The sequence below is a fragment of the Manis pentadactyla genome, chromosome 13 (assembly GCF_030020395.1).
Source record: "Manis pentadactyla isolate mManPen7 chromosome 13, mManPen7.hap1, whole genome shotgun sequence".
NCBI classification, from domain to species: Eukaryota; Metazoa; Chordata; class Mammalia; order Pholidota; family Manidae; genus Manis; species Manis pentadactyla.
Window position 1 is genome coordinate 6327557 of NC_080031.1, and position 17376 is coordinate 6344932.

Sequence of the window (17376 nt, forward strand, 5' to 3'; positions counted from 1 at the left end):
TCGTCAGTCTCCAATCTTCTGAGGCATAACAAACAAGTTCTTACATGGAGAACAAATTCTTACATAGTGAATAAGTTACATGGTGAACAGTACAAGGGCAGTCATCACAGAAGCTTTTGGTTTTGCTCATGCATTATGAACTATAAACAGTCAGTTCAAATATGAATATTCATTTGATTTTTATACTTGATTTATATGTGGATACCACATTTCTCTCTTTATTATTATTATTTTTAATAAAATGCTGAAGTGGTAGGTAGATGCAAGATAAAGGTAGAAAACATAGTTTAGTGTTGTAAGAGAGCAAATGTAGATGATCAGGTGTGTGCCTGTAGCCTATGTGTTAATCCACGCTAGACACGGGCAATAAAACATCCACGTATGCAGAAGATTTCTCTCAGAACAGGGGGGGTGAGGTTCTAAGCCTCACCCATTTCTGCCCACTTTAAACCCTCAGAGTCCTTCACCAGTCTCCTACCTGGTTCGCTTGCCCCCAGGCTCACTTTCTTCCAACACGTACTCCACACCCCGACCAGGGCCATTTTCTATGACATCAAGTGGACCACACACCCCACTACTTACTGCCTGGTCATAACTCCTTACGGCTGAAGGAATAACATCCAAGCTCCTGGCATGGCAGCACGGCCTTCTGAGATCTGCTGCAGCCCCACTCCCCCCTGCATCTCTGTCCCCCTCCCCGCCCCTGCCCCCACCCCCACCCACAGTTCAGCCTCATGAAGCTGCCTGGTGTTCCCCTATCAGAGCTGGTGGGTCACATCTCTGTGCCTTTTCCAGGGCTGTGTGCTCAGCTCTGAGGGCTCCCCAGTTCCCCATCCCCATCTCCTTGGGAAGCTCACACTCTTTCTTCAAGAGCTGGTTTCAGCCCCCCCTCTGGGACACCTTGCCCAGCTCTCTGATCCATGTGGGTCCCTCCTCCTGCTCCCAGGCACCTTTGTCTCTTTGTCCGTTTGCACTCGGCACACTGTAGGGTGACCATCTGTCCGCATCTCTATTTTCCCTCCTAAACTGTGAGTTCCTTGAGGGCAGGAACTATGCTTCATCCATTTACTTATTTAAAAATGCTTATTAAGCACCAGCTTTATTCCAGGCACTGTGGCAGATGCTGGGATACTTGCTTCATGTCAATCACACCAATAATACTGACAAGCAAGGATCCCAGCCATGTACATACCATTATAGGTCATGAAGCAAAAGTCGAGAGTATGATAACCTAGGTGTCTGATACTACAAGGAATTCAATAAATGCTACTTTTATTCCCCTGCCCCAGCCCTGGGCACCAGGATGCGCATTTATTGCTGTGTTCATAGTGTGGCTCCCAAATGGTCACCCAATGGTCTGCAAGCCCCCTGTGCAGAGAGACTGTCTCTTCAACTCATGTGTCCAGGGTCTGGCACATAGTTAGGTTCGTGTTAAGTGCAGGTTGAGTTAAAAATCGAATTGCATACCAGTGAGTGTCTCAGGATGGCCTTACTGTCTATCTGGAGGATCCCAGGCCACAGGGCTTTGGATATGGCTGCCTTTCCTCTCTGGACTTTGAAAACAGTAAAAAGGGCATCTTTTCCACTCTGTTATTTAGCAGCTGTGTGACCCTGTGCAAGTTATGCAACATCTCTGAGCCTCAGTGTCCTCACCAGTAAAATGGAGATAATAATAGTACCTATGCTGTAAGTTTCCTATGAGGAGGTTTAAGTTAATACTCAGAAAGTGTCAGGGCCATGCCTGGCATAGAGCAGGTGCTTTGTAAATCTGCATTGTGATTATTATCTCTACGACTTCTACCACAGGTTCCCAGAGAGTGACTTACTGTCATCTGCATGCATCTGCCCCCCTCGGATCCCACACCCAGCCCAGCCCCCTCTGGCCTGGCACGCGACTAGAGTCCCATCTTTCCTCTCGCTAAGAAGCTGTGGGTAACTGGGGCTTAATTAAGCACGCTTGACTGGGGTGTGATTAGCGGCTGCTGTGAGTCAGTGGAGGGCCAGGGCGGGAGAGGCCTGTGGGATGGAGAGAGTGGAGCAGAAGGCTTCTGGTGCCCTGGGCTGTGTTTCCAGGCTCAGTCAGCCCGCTTTGTGCCACAGTTGAGGGGGATAGGGGAGCAATTCTCTGGCCTCCTCAGTGCCTCTGGCCCCTCTCACCAGCCATCCTGCCCTGTACCTAGAGCCGTAGCCCTGTGGTTGTTACTATTCTATTCTTCCCTTCCTTCCTTCCTTCCTTCCTTCCTTCCTTCCTTCCTTCCTTCCTTCCTTCCTTCCTTCCTTCCTTCCTTCCTTCCTTCCTTCCTTCCTCCCTTCCTTCCTCCCTCCCTCCCTCCCTCCCTCCCTCCCTCCTTCCCTCCTTCCTTCCTTCCTTCCTTCCTTCCTTCCTTCCTTCCTTCCTTCCTTCCTTCCTTCCTTCCTTCCTTCCTTCCTTCCCTCCTTCCTTCCACAGATATTTCTTGCTTACTGCTGCCAGCATCGTTCTAGGTGCTGGGGTTGGTGTAGTGAGCAAAATGGACACAGGTCCTTGCCCCCAATGCAACGTACAGACTGGGGGACATGGAGAAGTAAAAAGAGATTAAAATACACTTTGATGTCTGCCACCATGGGACAACACACAGGAGACCTGGAAGAGCTGGTTTCTCTCTGCTCGGGGTGTCCTCTCCTGCATAACCCCCCATGGTGCGTTGAGGTGACATTTCCTTACCAGCCTATTTGCCCACCTACTGTAGGTGACCCAAGGGCATGGACTATGTGACATCATGCCCTGAACCTCTAGCTCTTGGCACCGTGCTTGGAATACAGCAGGTGCTCAAAGAGTTGGTTGGTTGGTTGAGTGAGCTCTGCTCAGGAAGCAACTGGCTGTATGATGCCCTAGAACAGGGGTTGGCAAACTACAGCCCGCGGGCCCGGTCCTGCCTGCAGTCAGCCTACTTTGTATAACCCTCCAGCTAAGAATAACTTCTACATTTTTAAAGGGGTGGGTTGTAAAAAAAAATTTATCACATAATAAAATGCTGCAGAGACTTAAAGCCTAAAATATTTACTTGGGTGTTTTGCAGAAAATGTTTGCTGACCCCTGGCCTCAAAGCCCCTGCCTGTGGCTCACTTTCCTCATCTATGAAATGTGGCGCCTGAGTTACATACCAGAGAGGTTCCTTCCTGGCCAGAAGTGGTGTGGTTCTGTAGTCCGTTGTTCTTCTCTGTGTCCCAAGGGTCCGTGTTGCGCTCATTGCGTGTGTCACAGCAGCTGCCACAATGCCTGCACATTGCAGGAGCTCAGATGGTGTCGCCGGCTCGTGTTGCAGCGGGATGGGAGGGAGCTCAGAGCCTGGCTTTGCTGCGCAGAGCTGTGTGAACTAAGGTGAGTAGTACGTTCTCTGAGCCTTAGTCCCCTCACCGGGAAAATGGGGATAGTAATTTAGCATGTACTTCCTAGGTGTGCAGCGAGAGTTGAAGGAGATAGTTAAATGTGGAGGGGCTGTGTAAATCCTACAGTGCAGTCAAATGCTAGTAACTATTTACCGTTATTACTGGGCCTATTATGGGTACTCAGTTTTGCTACTTAGTTTGGCTTGATACAATGTAACTCAGAGGGCGGTTTCCCTAAGAAGGATGGTTTGGTTCTTAAAGGTTGGGTAGGTTGTAAAGCTGCCCATCAGAACCCTCAGGATGAGAGGGCTTGGTGACGGGGGTATCTGTGGCCCTGGGGCACCCCCTGCCTATCGCTGCTGCTCCTTCAGGTGGTGGGCAGAGGGGAACTGTGGGAAGGAACAATTTATTAAGACTTGGGGAAGGTAAACCCCCAGAGTCTTGGTCCCCACCACTTCCCGGGGCAGAGGATGAGCCGGACCCGCACAGCAGCCTCGGCACTGTCCCCACGGCCACCTGTGTTTGCCAGGACAGAGAACTTGGCTCTCCTGCCCAGCCCGGGGCCCCCTCTCAGGCTGCCATGGGACCCAGCTTCATGGCTCCATAATCGTGACTGAACTTTGTTTAGCATTTTCTTTCCAGTGAGCTCTCCTATGAGTATCCACTTAGTTTTCCACAGGAACCCTGTGCATAGGGATGCCCCACCCCCAACATTTATAGATGAAGATTCTGAAGTTCAGGGAGGTTAAGGGACTTGCACAAAGTGAGCGCCCCAGCTGTGGGGAGACCTGGGGTCCGTATTTCCAGGGCGCTATCACACCAGCTTGCCTTTCTTCGCCTGCCTCAGCTGCGTAACTCCCGGGCCCTCCCCCACACGATGCTGTCCTTCCCTGAGTCCCAGCCGCCTCATGGGCCCACGTGGGCTCTAGGGCGGGCCTGCCCCTTGCAGTGGAAACTGGCAGTGGCAGCAGTGGGCCTTGGGGCCCTCCCTTGCCTGGCCCTGACCCCCGGGTCCCAGGGGATAGAGTGGCTCAGGGAGGCACGCACCAGGGATGTCAGGGAGGAGATGTCAGAGTCAGTTACCATGACGTGGATACTTGTGCTGCCGTGGGGGCCTGCTGGTCACACTGCATCAGGCACCCCTCAGGACCCGCTCCCCCTAGTCAAGAGGTCAGCTGCCTGCCCCGCTCTCCTTTCCTCCTGTTGGGTGCCATATGTGGTGGCATTCCTGACCCCTGGGGGTACAGTTAGGATGACCAGCCTTCAAGAGGCACCACTTCCCAGGCACCGAGGCTTCAACCGGGGGAAGGAAGCCTGGATCCCTTAATAGTTCCATCTGCCCCCCAGGGACCCAGGCTCCTATTGCATCGTTCAGTGGGGAAAGTCTGGGCTTCAAGGGCCCATCAGACCCTCTCTGTAGGCTCAGCTCAGAGGTGATGCCCAGCAGGATCAATGTGGCAACGGGAGCAAGCTCAGATCTTGCCTGCTGGAAAGAGCAGGCCTGGTTCTGCCCTTGGGGTGCCTGGCAGCACCCTGCCCAGCAGCACAGTGCCCCTCCTGCTTTGCTCAACCTGAGCTTTGTCCCTGCCCCCTGCCACCCTCCCCACTTCCTCAGTCCACAGCAGGAGGGCGGGGTGGGCAGTGAAGGGGCATCAGAGAGGCCACACGTCCACATCCTGGGGAAGAAGGTGTTTTGGGCAGAACGTGGCCCAAGTAGGGTGCCCAGGATGCGGAGTAAGGGGTGGAGGGGTAGAGCGCATGAGCAGGGCCCAAGCTGAGCCACAGAACGTGGGAGCTGCTGCGTGCCTCCCCTCCTCCCAGGCCTTCCTGACTACCCCTCGGGGTCTGGCCCAGCCCTCCTTTCCAGGCCTTATCCCTGACCTCATCACTGCCTTCCCAGACTCCAGCCTCCCCAGTGCCCTGCCCGCCTGCAGCCTCAGCGCTCCTGCCTGCCCTTATTGTGTCCCCCAGGCTGCGAACGCCTTAACTGCTGACCACATCTCCTCCCTGCTCTTCAATAGCTCCCCATTGCTAACAGGACCACATCCAACTTTTAATCACGACACCGCGGTGCATCAGGGTGCAGCCCTGCTCTCTCCTGCAGCCTGGCTCTCCCTGGTCCCCCATGAAGGCCGTGTGAACAGCGTCACCCCAGATGCACCATGCTCACTGTCATCTTGGGTCTTGGCATGTGCTGACCTCCTGCCAGGGTTGACTGTCATCCCCTGTCACCACCTAGAAAGATGCTACTCATCCTTCACATCCCCTTTCAAGGTTCCTCTCCACTGTGAGGCCTCCCCTGGCTTCTGTGCCCACTGAAATGCCACCCGTTGGGGTACACATCTCCACACAACGACTGTTTGCATTTTGCTTGTTCATTGATGTTTCTCCCTGACTCTTGACAGTGCCTAACTGAGGGCGGAGACAATGTCTTCATTGCCTCAGGACCCTTGGCAATAACTTTGTACTTGACCTACATTGCTGGTATTTAATCAGTTTGGAAATGCTTGAATTAATAAACGAATCCATGAGTGGGGCCATGGGAAAGGAACTTAAGCTCAAGGAACCCTCCTTATACCCCATTCCTTCCCCAGTGCCCCCCAACACCTCCCCATGGGACAGGGCGAGACAGGGCTCAGAGCCCGCAGTCCAGGATGCCCTTAAGGTCTTGGACACTAGGTGCTGGGCTCCCAGGAAGAGTTGCATCTCCAAAGAGCTCCCCCAGCCCGCCTCCTGTCATTCTCAGACATCCCTCGGGACTGTGCTCTGCCTGTTTCTGGCATCCAAAGCCGAATCCAGCCTCAGAGCCCAACAAGCTCAGCCGATCTGAGGAGCCGCATTTGCTGTGGCTTGGCCAGCCTCGGCCAGCTCCAAACTAGGTCAGGCCCTGCCGCTGGCCAGCAGGAGTTGGCCAGCACTGACTGCCCAGCAGCCTGGCCATGTGCTTGCAGCTTCTGGGTAGAGAGCAGGGAGGCTGCTGAGGTGGAGGTAGTATAGCAGCTGGGGGTGTGGTGGGGCAAGGGTGGAGGAGGAGGTCTGACATGGAGGCCGAGGTGGGTTAAAATGTTTCCTTTGCTGCATGCCCATGAATTAATTAGCGAATTCACCATTCATTCTTTCCCTTAGTCACTCAACGAACATGTATTGTATGCCTGCCTTGCGCCAGGCACTGTACTAGGTGCTGGGGAAGAAAGAGGAGATCTTTGGCTGGAGAGGGAGGCAGACACACAACCAACCACAGCAAGATGAGCATGAGTGACACTGAGGGGTTGCCCTGCAGACAGGATAGTCGAGTGGCTGGAGGTGAGAGAGCCACCATGTCCTGAGGGCCACTGCTCACCTGGGGGCAGGAGCCAGCCTCAACTCCCCTTTCTGTCCACCTGTCCCCTGCCCACAAGCATGTGCTCTGATCGTACCTGCCCATCAGACCCCTAAGCCAGCCTCCCCGCCTGCACTGCCATTGCCCCGGCCCGAGCCTCCTCCTGCCAGGTGTCTGCAGTTGCCTTTTAATGGGGCTCTCTTTTTCAGTCTGTTCTCCACGTTACGGTGAAATGACCTTGTTCTAAATACGTATTTTATTTTTAATAGATAATATACGCCCTTGGTGCAAAATAGAATGATTAAAAAAAACCAGGAGTCAGATCATGTCACTCTTTGTTCAGAATCTATCTGATGACTCCTCTCCCATTTAGAATGAAACCTAAACTGGTCTACAAAGGCCTCCCCGACCAGGGGTCTGCTTGTCTCTTTGATCCCAACTTGCACCACTTTCCCGTCTCTGACTGTGAACCAGTCTGCTTCTCAAACAGGTCCCTCTTCTTACCTCCTGAGGTCTTTGCACTTGCTGTTCTCTCTGCCTGGAAAGCTCTTCTCCAGATCTCTGCTTGGCTGCTTCTTCCAGGCAACTGGATCTCAGCTTAATGTCACCTCCTCAGAGAGGCCTTCCCTGATTACTAACCTCAGGGAGCCATGAGACATTCTTCCTACCACTGTATTTTAAAAGTTAGCTTTATTGAGATATAATTGCCATACAATATAATGTACATATTTAAAATGCTCAGTTGGCTAAATTTTGACATATTTCTATCTGTGAAACGATTGCCACATTCAAGATAGTAAATATATTCATCAGCCCTAAAGGTTTTTTCATGCACCTCTGTAATCCCCTCCCTCTGCCCCTCTTGCCCTTCTCTCACCCTCTCCTAGCAGCTATTGATCTGCTGTATCTAGATTAACTTGCATTTTCTAGAATTTCATGTAAATGGAATTTTATTTTTGAAGAGTCTGACTTTTTTCCCTCAACATAATTAGAGACTTACCAGTATTCATGTATCAGTACTTTATGCCTTTATATTGCTGAATAGCATTCTAATGCATAGATATACCACCATTTGTTTATCCATCTGCTTATTGCCGGACATTAAGGTTGTTTCCAAGTGTTCACTTTTATAAAAAAGCTACATGAACATTTCTGTACAAGTGTTCTCTTTGGAGCATACCTGGGTGTGGAAGGAAGGGCTGGGTCATATTTAACTTTTTAAGAAACTGTCCAAACTGTTTTCCAAATTGGTTGTAAAATTTTACATTCTCACTGACCGTGTATGAGAATTCCAATTCTTCCACATTCTCGACAAAAATTGGTATGGCTAGTCTTTTTATTTTTAGCTACCCTAATAGCTATGTAGTGGGTTTCTCATTGTGGTTGTAATTTGCATGTTCCTAATAATTAATAATGTTAAGGATCTTTTCATGTGCTTCTTTGCCATTTGTAGATTTTCTTTTGTGAACAGTCTGTTCAAATATTTTGTACCCCTCTTTTAAAATTGGGTTGTTTGTTTTCTTATTATTGAATTGTGAGATACACGTTTTATATTCTCTATACAAGTCCTTGTTATCAGGTGTATGATTTGCAAATATTTTCTCCCAGTCTCTGGTTTGTCTTTTCATTCTCTTAGTGTCTTTCAAAGGAAAGAATTTTGCTGAAGTCAAATGTATCAGTTTCTTCTCTTATGGATCATGAATTATGGGGTTATATCTAAGACATTGTTGCCATCTTGGCTTAACGATGGTTAGGAAGATTTCTCTGTTTTCTTCCAGAAGTTGTATAGTATTAGGTTTTACTTTTAGGCCTGTGATTCATTTTGCATTAATTTTTGTACTTTGCATTTATTTTATAAGATAATTTTACCTTTTAAGTATATGGTATGAGGTATGGATAGTTTGTTTTTTATATATGATATCCAATTCTTCAGCACCATTTGTTGAAATACTGTCCCTTTCCCACTGACTTGCTTTGTCCTTTTGTAAAATGTCAACTGATCAGACAATGTGTGGATCTACCTGGTCTTTCTATCCTGTTCCATGCATCTATCTGCCTGTCTTAATGCCAATACCGCAGTGTCTTATTACTGCAGCTTTAGAATAAAACTTGAAGTCAGGTAGCATGAACGTTTCCAATTTTGTCTTCTTTTCAAATTTGTTTTGGCACTTTTGAGTCTTCTTCCTTTCCACGTAAATTTTAGAACCAGCATGCCAATTTCTATAAAAAATCCTGCTGTGATTTTTGATTGGGATCACATTGAATTTGTAGATCAATTTAGATAGAATTGACATCTTAACAATACTGAGTCTTTCAATCCACTAACAGGAATATCTTTGCATTTTTTCAGGTTTTCTTTAATTTCCCTCAGCAATATTTTGTAATTGCAAACATCTTTGAACATCCTGAACATTTTTGGTCATGTTTATCCCTAAATATTTCATATTTTATGATGCTATTGTAAAAGGCATTCTTAAGGTTTAATTTCCAATTGATTGATGATGTTATACAGAAATACAATTGATTTTTGTACATTGAACTTGTACCCTGCAACCTTGCTAAACACATTTGTTATTTCTAACAACTTTTTTTTTGTAGGTTCTATTAGATTTTCTGTGTAGATTTTGATGCTATCTGTGAATAAAGATAATTTTACTTTTTCCTTTCCAATCTGGACGCTTTCTATTTCTGTTTCTTGCCTGTTTACACCGACTGGAACCTTCCGTTCAATGGTGAATAGAAATGGTGAGAGCAGACATCCTTACTCGTTTCCCCCCTAAGAGATCTTAGGGAGGAGAGCAATCAGTCTTTCGCTATTAAATATGATGTTAACTGTATTTTTTAAAATAGGTGCCCTTTAGAGGTCTGAGGAAGTTCCTTTCTATTTCCAGTTTGCTGAGTTTCTAATCTAGAACAGATGTTGGATTTTTGTCAAATGCTTTTTCTGTGTCTATTGAGATGATCCTATGTTTTTTCTTTTGTAGTCTAATAATATAGTGAGTTACATTGTTTGATTTTTGAATTTTAAACCTACCTTGTATCCCTAAGATACACTCTGCTTGGTGGTGATGTGTTATCCTTTTACTATATTGTTGAGTTGAATTTGCTAAAATTTGGTTTAGCAGTTTTGCATCTATCATCATGAGGGATGTTGGTCTGTGTTTTTCTTACAATGTCTTTGTCAGGTTTTGGTATCAGAGTAATATGGGCCTCATAAAATGAGTTTTGAAGTATTCCTTCCTCTTTATGTTTCTGGAAAAGTTTTGCATAGATTTGGTATTATTTTTTCTCTCAAATGCTTGGTAGACCCAGAGAAGCCATCTGGACCTGGAATTTTCTTTGTGGCGAAATTTTTAATGATAATTTCAATTTCTTTAATAGATAGAGGGCAACTTGGTGATCTATTTCTTCTTGAGTGAGCTTTGGTAGTTTGCCATCACTCTATTTTTAATTCCTTGCTTAGCCCTTTACATTATGTAATACATTCCTGTTTATTTCCCTAACTTTTTGTTTATTTTGTGTATGCCTTTCCCTTACAAGACTGAACTTCAGGAGGACAGAGACTATCATGTTATCTTTGAACTTGGCACCAAGTATGAGCTCAGGTAATAACTGTGGAATGGAAAGATGTTATTTTAATCTTTATAAGACATTGTGACATGGATAGTCCTATTTTGTACCTGTGAAAACCAAGGCTCAGAGAGGTTAAGTAAACTGTCCAATAAGTACCCCACTGCCCAAGAAGTGGATCAAACATCTGATCTTGCACCTACATGGTTTTATCTCTGGGTGTGTCTTTACTTGGTAGCCAAGTGTAAGAATAATGCCTGCAGAGAAACTAGACACTGGGTCTCAAACTTCAACATGCCTGAGTCCCACTTGAGGAACTCATTAACCAGGCTAGGAATCTGCATCTTTAACAAGCTCCCCAGGTGATTTTGGTGTGCATCACCAAGAAACCTCACTTGCAGTCTGTGCAGAGGCAGGGGAAGTGAAAGGTCTTCTCAGTTCAGGGAAGGAGGCGGTGCTTGGTGTGGATGGACACAGAAGCACTGGAGGGGGTGGTGGTGAATTCTGTGTTCAGGATCCCAGCCTCGGAGGGTGGGACATTTGTGGATGTGCAAACACAAGCCCCAGCGATGCTAAGTCAAGCCAACAAGTCCTTCCTCAAGGCCAGTGGCTTAGGAACCAATTCCTTTTCCTTCTGCTCCTGTGTTTCTCAAGTACCCAGAGATAAGGTCAGTGCTACTTCTAATAAGAGGATAAGCCACAGGGGTCTTTCAAGATCTCCTTGAATAAGAAATCTCCTAAGAGACCTCCCAGAAACCTCACTGCCCCAACTAGCTCCATTTCTTCTTGCCTGGTCCATGGGGTGGTGGGGACCAGATGTGGGGAAAGGAAGACAGGGAAACAGAATTGCTGGGCCACTTACCAGGGAGGCTGAATCAGCAGATGCCTCTGCTCAGGGGCTTGGGGACAGCTACCCTCTTGGTAGAGTCAGGGCAGGGGTGTGAGGTGGATAGAGAGACTTTAGGCTCTGGGACTGGGCCATAGAATGCGCTTGTCTCTGGAAATTCTCCTGGCTTACCCTGGACCTATGCAGATGGGGAAGGGCAGAGCGTGCATGCGGTGGGAATGGAGGGGTAGGGAGGGGTGCTCGGGCAAGGTGGATTGGGTCTGTACGCCACCCTCATCCCCTGGGCCTTGGTGTGGCACATTCCAAAGCCTCAGCTGCGTTCCCTGTCCCCTTGCCCTCTGGTGTCACATTGGATGAGGCTTCTGCTATAGTAAGGCAGAAGTGGCAGGTGGAGGCAGTAAGAGCGCATGCCCCTTGGGGCAGGCAGGTGGGGGGCAGGAGGGCGAACACAGGAGGAGGAAGGGCAGAGGTCAGGCATCTGCCCTAGGTGCCAAGGTGCTCCGTTATAGGAGGTGGGAGTGGGCAACCTCCTGGAGGCAATTTACAGAACGCGTGGCTTGGCTGTTGATTGGCCTGGAAGCTAATAGAGTCATTTGCATGCCATTATCAGATTGGCTGGGAGAAATAGAAGGTCACTTGTCCCTTGGGGTGGCCTCTGCCATCCTGTGTTGGCACTGAGCTGGACAGATGCCATCTCCTTCATATGGGAGAAGGCAGTTCCTCCCTGGGTGGAGTAGCCATTTGCTTTTGTAGCCCAGTCTTGGCAGCTGGAGTCAGGGGAAGGGGTCTTTATCAATGCACAAACAGCAGAGAAAGCAGGCTACATTTGCTTGGCATTAGAGTGAGATATGGGCAAAATCCTCCTAGGAGGTGCTGTGTGTGGTTATATATTTGTGTTTACTTTCTATTGCTGAATAAAAAATTACCACAAACTTATAGTTTAAAACAACATACAATTTTATCATCTCAGTTTCTGTGGGCTGGAGTCCAAGCCCAGCCCACCCGAGTCCTTTGCTGAGGATCTCACAAAGCTGAAGTGTAGGTGTTGGCTGGTCTGTGTTCCTTTCTGGAGCGTAGGGTCCTCTGCCAAGCTCATGTGGTTGTTGGGAGAATTCAGTTCCTTGCGGTTGCAGGATTGAAGTCCCATTTCTTGCTGGCTGTCATCTAAGGATCTCTCTTGGCTCCTAGAAGTTGCCCAGTTTCTTGATATGTAGCACTGTCATAGGCTTGCTCCCATCATGGCAGCTTACTTTTTTGAGGTGTCCAGGAGACTCTCTTTCTCTCCAGGAAGGGCCAGTCCCTCTTCTATGGGCTTTCACCTGATTATGTCAGGCCCACCCATTGATCGTCTCCCCATTAACGCAAAATCAACTTGAGAGCTTAGTTACCCCATGATACTCATGACTGCCACCCACACTTCTGGGGAGAGAATTATACAGGGTGTATATGCAAGGAGGCAAGAATCTTGAGGTCCCCTTGGACTTCTGCCTATTACGATGTTTAACTGAGAGAGAGGGAGAGAAGTGTTTGGATGTTTAAAGGTGAGAGGGAGCAGTGAGTGCCGAACAGGAGACTTGTAAAGAGCCCACCTGCAATTCTGCTCTGCTCTGCTCTGCTCTCCCCTTTCTTGCTTGTAATGAAAACAGTTGATAATTCAGAATTTTAATTGTAAACAGTGGCTGTTGCATGGATAGGAACCAAAAAGAGCATTTGCTGTATGTGCTCATTTCTTACAGGGAATTGGTGGGAACCAGCTCAGCCAATGACTCTTGCTGCTGGCCATCTGCTGGGATGTGCAAAGAGCTTATAGAATCAGAGAAGCACAGACTGTTGGAGCCAGCCGGGGCTTTGGGGATCTTGTAATCCAAGCTGGTCATTGCACAGATGATGGAACAGAGGCCCAGAGAGGAGATGTGAGTTGTGATAGGTCACACAGCTAGCTGGTTTGCTGGGAACCAACCAATGCCCACTCATTCAGCAAGCAGGTCCTGTGTGGGGATGGGGAACGGGCAGATGTGTCCTAGGCCATCTCATGCACTTTCCACTACACCAGTTAGCCTCATCACGCAGTCCCTGCCCCCTAATGCGATGGCTTCCTAGCGTTCTAATGTGTAAAATATTAACTGGCAGTTGCCTTCCTTGTGCTGCTTGGCCATGGGGAATAGACAGAGGGGCTGCAGCCGGAGCACAGATGGGGTGGCAGCAGGACGAGGGGGCCCTGCAGCCTGCAGAATGACAGTGTTCATGTCTGTGTATCCAACTAAGATTAAACCCTGAAAGCAGGACTCAACCTTGCCTTCCCCTCCCCCTGCGATCACATCCTGCCCGTGACTATGTCACCTCCATCCCTCCAGCAGCCTTTATCACTATCACAGATGCTGAGTCACAAGATGCAGGTTGCCAAGGAAGGTGATGAATGGTGGCAGCTGTGGTCCCTCTTACTCTCCCAGCCTTCCTGACCTTGTTCTTCCCCCTCCTCTTTCCAGTTCCCCCATCTCCACCATTCGCTAAGAAAAGGACAAACATTCAGGGCATGAGAGGAGAAGGGAGGGAACCAGGCCCTTCTGCAGTAGCTGCTCTGGGTCAGGCACTGTGCCAGGCTCTTTCATTTGTTCTCATTTAACAATGTATGTAGATGCTGCAGGGTGTCCTGAGATGCAGGGGAGGGTTGTGTTCTTTCTATGTCACCGTAGAGGGCAGTGCCAGGCTGATTTCCTGTAGACACACTTGCCATCCTTTGGCACATATGTTGCTCATGTTGGCTCTGATGCACATGTTGTTAGTCTGCCAGGCTCCAGAGGGCAAGCCCACACGACCCTGGGGCCTCCAGTGTCGAGGCTGTCGAGGACCTTAGCAATCATTCACTTTCCTGGAAGGGTGAGAGGAGGCAAGAGGAAAAATGACTTGCTCAAGGTCACAGAAAAGCTGACCTCTCCTGATTCCCATTCTAGAGTTAGTCTTCATATCCAGCTTCTATTTCTCCTGCTGTACTTTTTACTCTCCTCTGGAAGCAGGGACATGGTCCTGAGAGGTTCAGAGCTGCAGGGTAAACAGGGCACAGGTCTTTAGTAAAGGAGATTTACTGGTATGAAGACAGACTCTCCCAACACCCACCTCTGAGCATCTTCATCTAGCTCCCTTCTTGATTGACAGGACTTGTTGTCATAGTGACTAGAATGGGTGTCAGCCTAGTAACAGGGCCTGGGATGTGACTGAGTCTTTTACCCTGAGCAACCTCCATACAATGGGCTGCATCCTTTGGCCTTTTCACTGTGCCCATATATATATGTGTGTGTGTGTGTGTGTGTTGGTGGGGTGGGGGCAGTGAGGCAGGGCTGCAGACTGTGTAGGGCTCTCCTTCTACTGTAGTGCTAATGTGCACAAGCCTAGCTTCTGGCTTGTTGGGTATGACAACGGGCCTTCACCTCCCCTATGTTTTGGGAGTCCTAAGGAGTCATGGAAATGGGTGACAGAGTACATTTAAGAGGACCCCAGGTTCTCTTCCTGCTTCTGTTGGCTTCCTCCGGGTCAGGCTGGGAGGTCTGGGGAGAGGGCTGGGCCCAGCCCCCATCTTCCTACGCTTGGCACCTTCATCCTTTGGTGAACTTGGCTGAGAAATTAGATAAGAGGAGACAGGACTGGAAACTCAGGTCTGGAGTATCTGAGAATACGAGCAGCAGCCCATGGGCCTGGTTTTCTTGAGGAATGTTGGGTTGGGTAGTAGAGTCAAGCAGTATTTTGCTCCTTTGGAGAAGCTCGTCTGCTCAGTGAATTCAGCACCTTGGACAGGATTCATGACCAGGCTTCTGCGGGCAGGAAGGCCTTCCTTTCCTGTTGATCCCTCACCACGCTGGCTGGTCATGGGTGCGAACACACAAGAGTTCCCAGAAGATCCAGATCTGGGTCCCCAGGCTACTGGGTGGACTTCCTCTGGGTCAGGCTGGGAGGTCTGGGGAGAGGGCTGAGCCCAGCCCCCATCTTCCTACGCTCGGCAGCTTCGTCCTGGACTGGACTTTCAGGACTGGACCCTCGGAAGACTTGACTGCCTAGGACTGGTCAGCAGACATGACGGAGTCTTGGGGTCAGGCTCTCTTTGGGCTGGGGCGATCCATGGACATGCTGCCAGGACTGCAGTTGCTGGAGCTGGGCTTGGGGAGGTCTGTGCATAGGCATTGGTACATTTTTCCTGTTTTCTTTCTCCTTGGTCAGTTCCTCGGGGGCAGGAACAGAATAGATCTTGTTTATTGCTGTGCATCCAACTCCCAAGAGTGCTGGCACATGGGAGGTGCCCTTCAGTGGTTAGTCACTGGCTGGACTTTGAAGAAAGAGGCCCAAGAGTAAAGTCTGGATTGGAAGCTTGACAGGAACAAAGACTTTGGAGGGGCCTCTGTTGGGAGATACCATCCCCCAACCCCTGATTCAGTTTCTGCTGCTCCCACCAGGAGCCTTCCCAGCCACGCCATCCTTCCCTGACCCTTCCTTCACACTGCAGTGAGCTCTCTCTCTCCTAAACAAACAGGCCTCTGACTCTGAACCCCTCAGCACTAACAAGGATTTCATATCTTCTGTATGTGTGTCTTAGGTCCATGTTGGGATGCTGTATTTTGATAATTTAAAAAAAATCTAATAATATATTTTATGTAATCCAATAGTGTCATTTCAGCATGTGTTCAATATTAAAAAATTATTGAGATGTTTTACTCTCATCTTTTCAAAATCCATAGTGTATTTTATACTTTGAACCTATGTCATTTCACACTAGTCACATTGCCAGTGCTCAGTAGCCCCAAATCGGGTGGACAATGCATTTAAACAGCTTTTAGAACAGACCATCTGAATGCATATGGCAGAAGGCATCACTCACTCTGGGCCTCTTCCCTGGGTGCCAACAGGTTAGAGAGCCCCTGGGAACCAGAACCTTGGGTTCCTGCTCCATCTCTCCTGTTCTTCACTCTGCACCTATCAGATGGGACTGGTTCTCTGTCACCTGCTCCTGTAAAAGGGGAGGGGGGAATCATTTCTGTTTCTTCTCTATAGCACCAGAAGGCTCTAACCTGCTATCTCAGGTTTCCCACAAATAGAAGGTGTTATATTTCCGTTTGCATAAAATATTTCAGCCTATATGACCCTACATTAAACCTAGCATCATCTTTCACTCCTCTGCCCCTGCCCCCCATAAGCTGTCCTAGAATATTGGGATGCTCTCATCTTAATGAAATTGCCCACCCACTGCTGGAATGGAGGCCCCGACTGGCACTGAGCTCTCTGTTACTGGAGGTGGCTAAGGCCAATGTGCTCTTGCAGCTGGACGGTTGCAAAGGGGAATTCTGCACAAGTGAGAAGTTGAACAGGGAACTTCAGCAAGTCACCTCCCACTTTGAGATCCCATCGAATACCTAGAGTGGATGCAGACCACAGGATGGGCTGGAGAAACACAAAACACAATCTCTGGCCTCAGAGAGTGTATACAGTTCAGTTGGGGAAACAAAACAGATAGACAGGAACTCTCTGGAAAAATTAGGAGCTGCACAGTGCCCTTTAATATCTGGACAGTGGGAGAGAGAGCACAGAAGCCCTGGAAACAGCTGAGTGGGGTCACGAGTGAGGAGGATCCACCCTTCCTCGTACAGAGTTGGATTTTGTCCCCTCAGCATCTCCTGATGCCCCAGGCTGCTGTCGTGGGTCACCCCACACTGATCCTGAGTGCCGCCTGCATGATAGGTGCCTCTGCTGCCCGCATCTCTGGAATTTCTCTGTAGGACAAAGCTCCCTGCTTTTTCCAGCCTCTGCATGAGGGGGCAGTGGGTCATGGGGGTTAGGAGCACGGACTCTGGGGCAGGATTTCCTGGCTTCGAGTCTGACTGCACACCTTACCTATGGGTGATCTTGTGCTTCGGTTTTCTCATCCTTGCAAGTGGTATGGTCATATTGCCTGCTGCCCAGGGTCCTCATGAGGCTATAAGGAGTTAGCAGTCATGCTGGTGACACAGCCTCACGCCAAGTGTTAGTAAAATTAAACATGGATCCAGCCTGCCAACCTGGCCCCACCCTGACTGTCCCTCTTTGGAGGTAGCTTGATTATTAGTGTCCCTTCAGGATGGGAGGCCCTGGGCTGAGCAGGTGACTTCAGGAGCCTTAGCTCTTGACCTCCCTCCTGCTGGCTACTGTTCTTTTAGAGTGGCCCAGCCCAAGGGACGTATGTTTAGACATTTCAGTGGCTTCATCATGCTGTTATTTCAACTCAAGCCGGTTTCAGCTAAACCCTGCATCT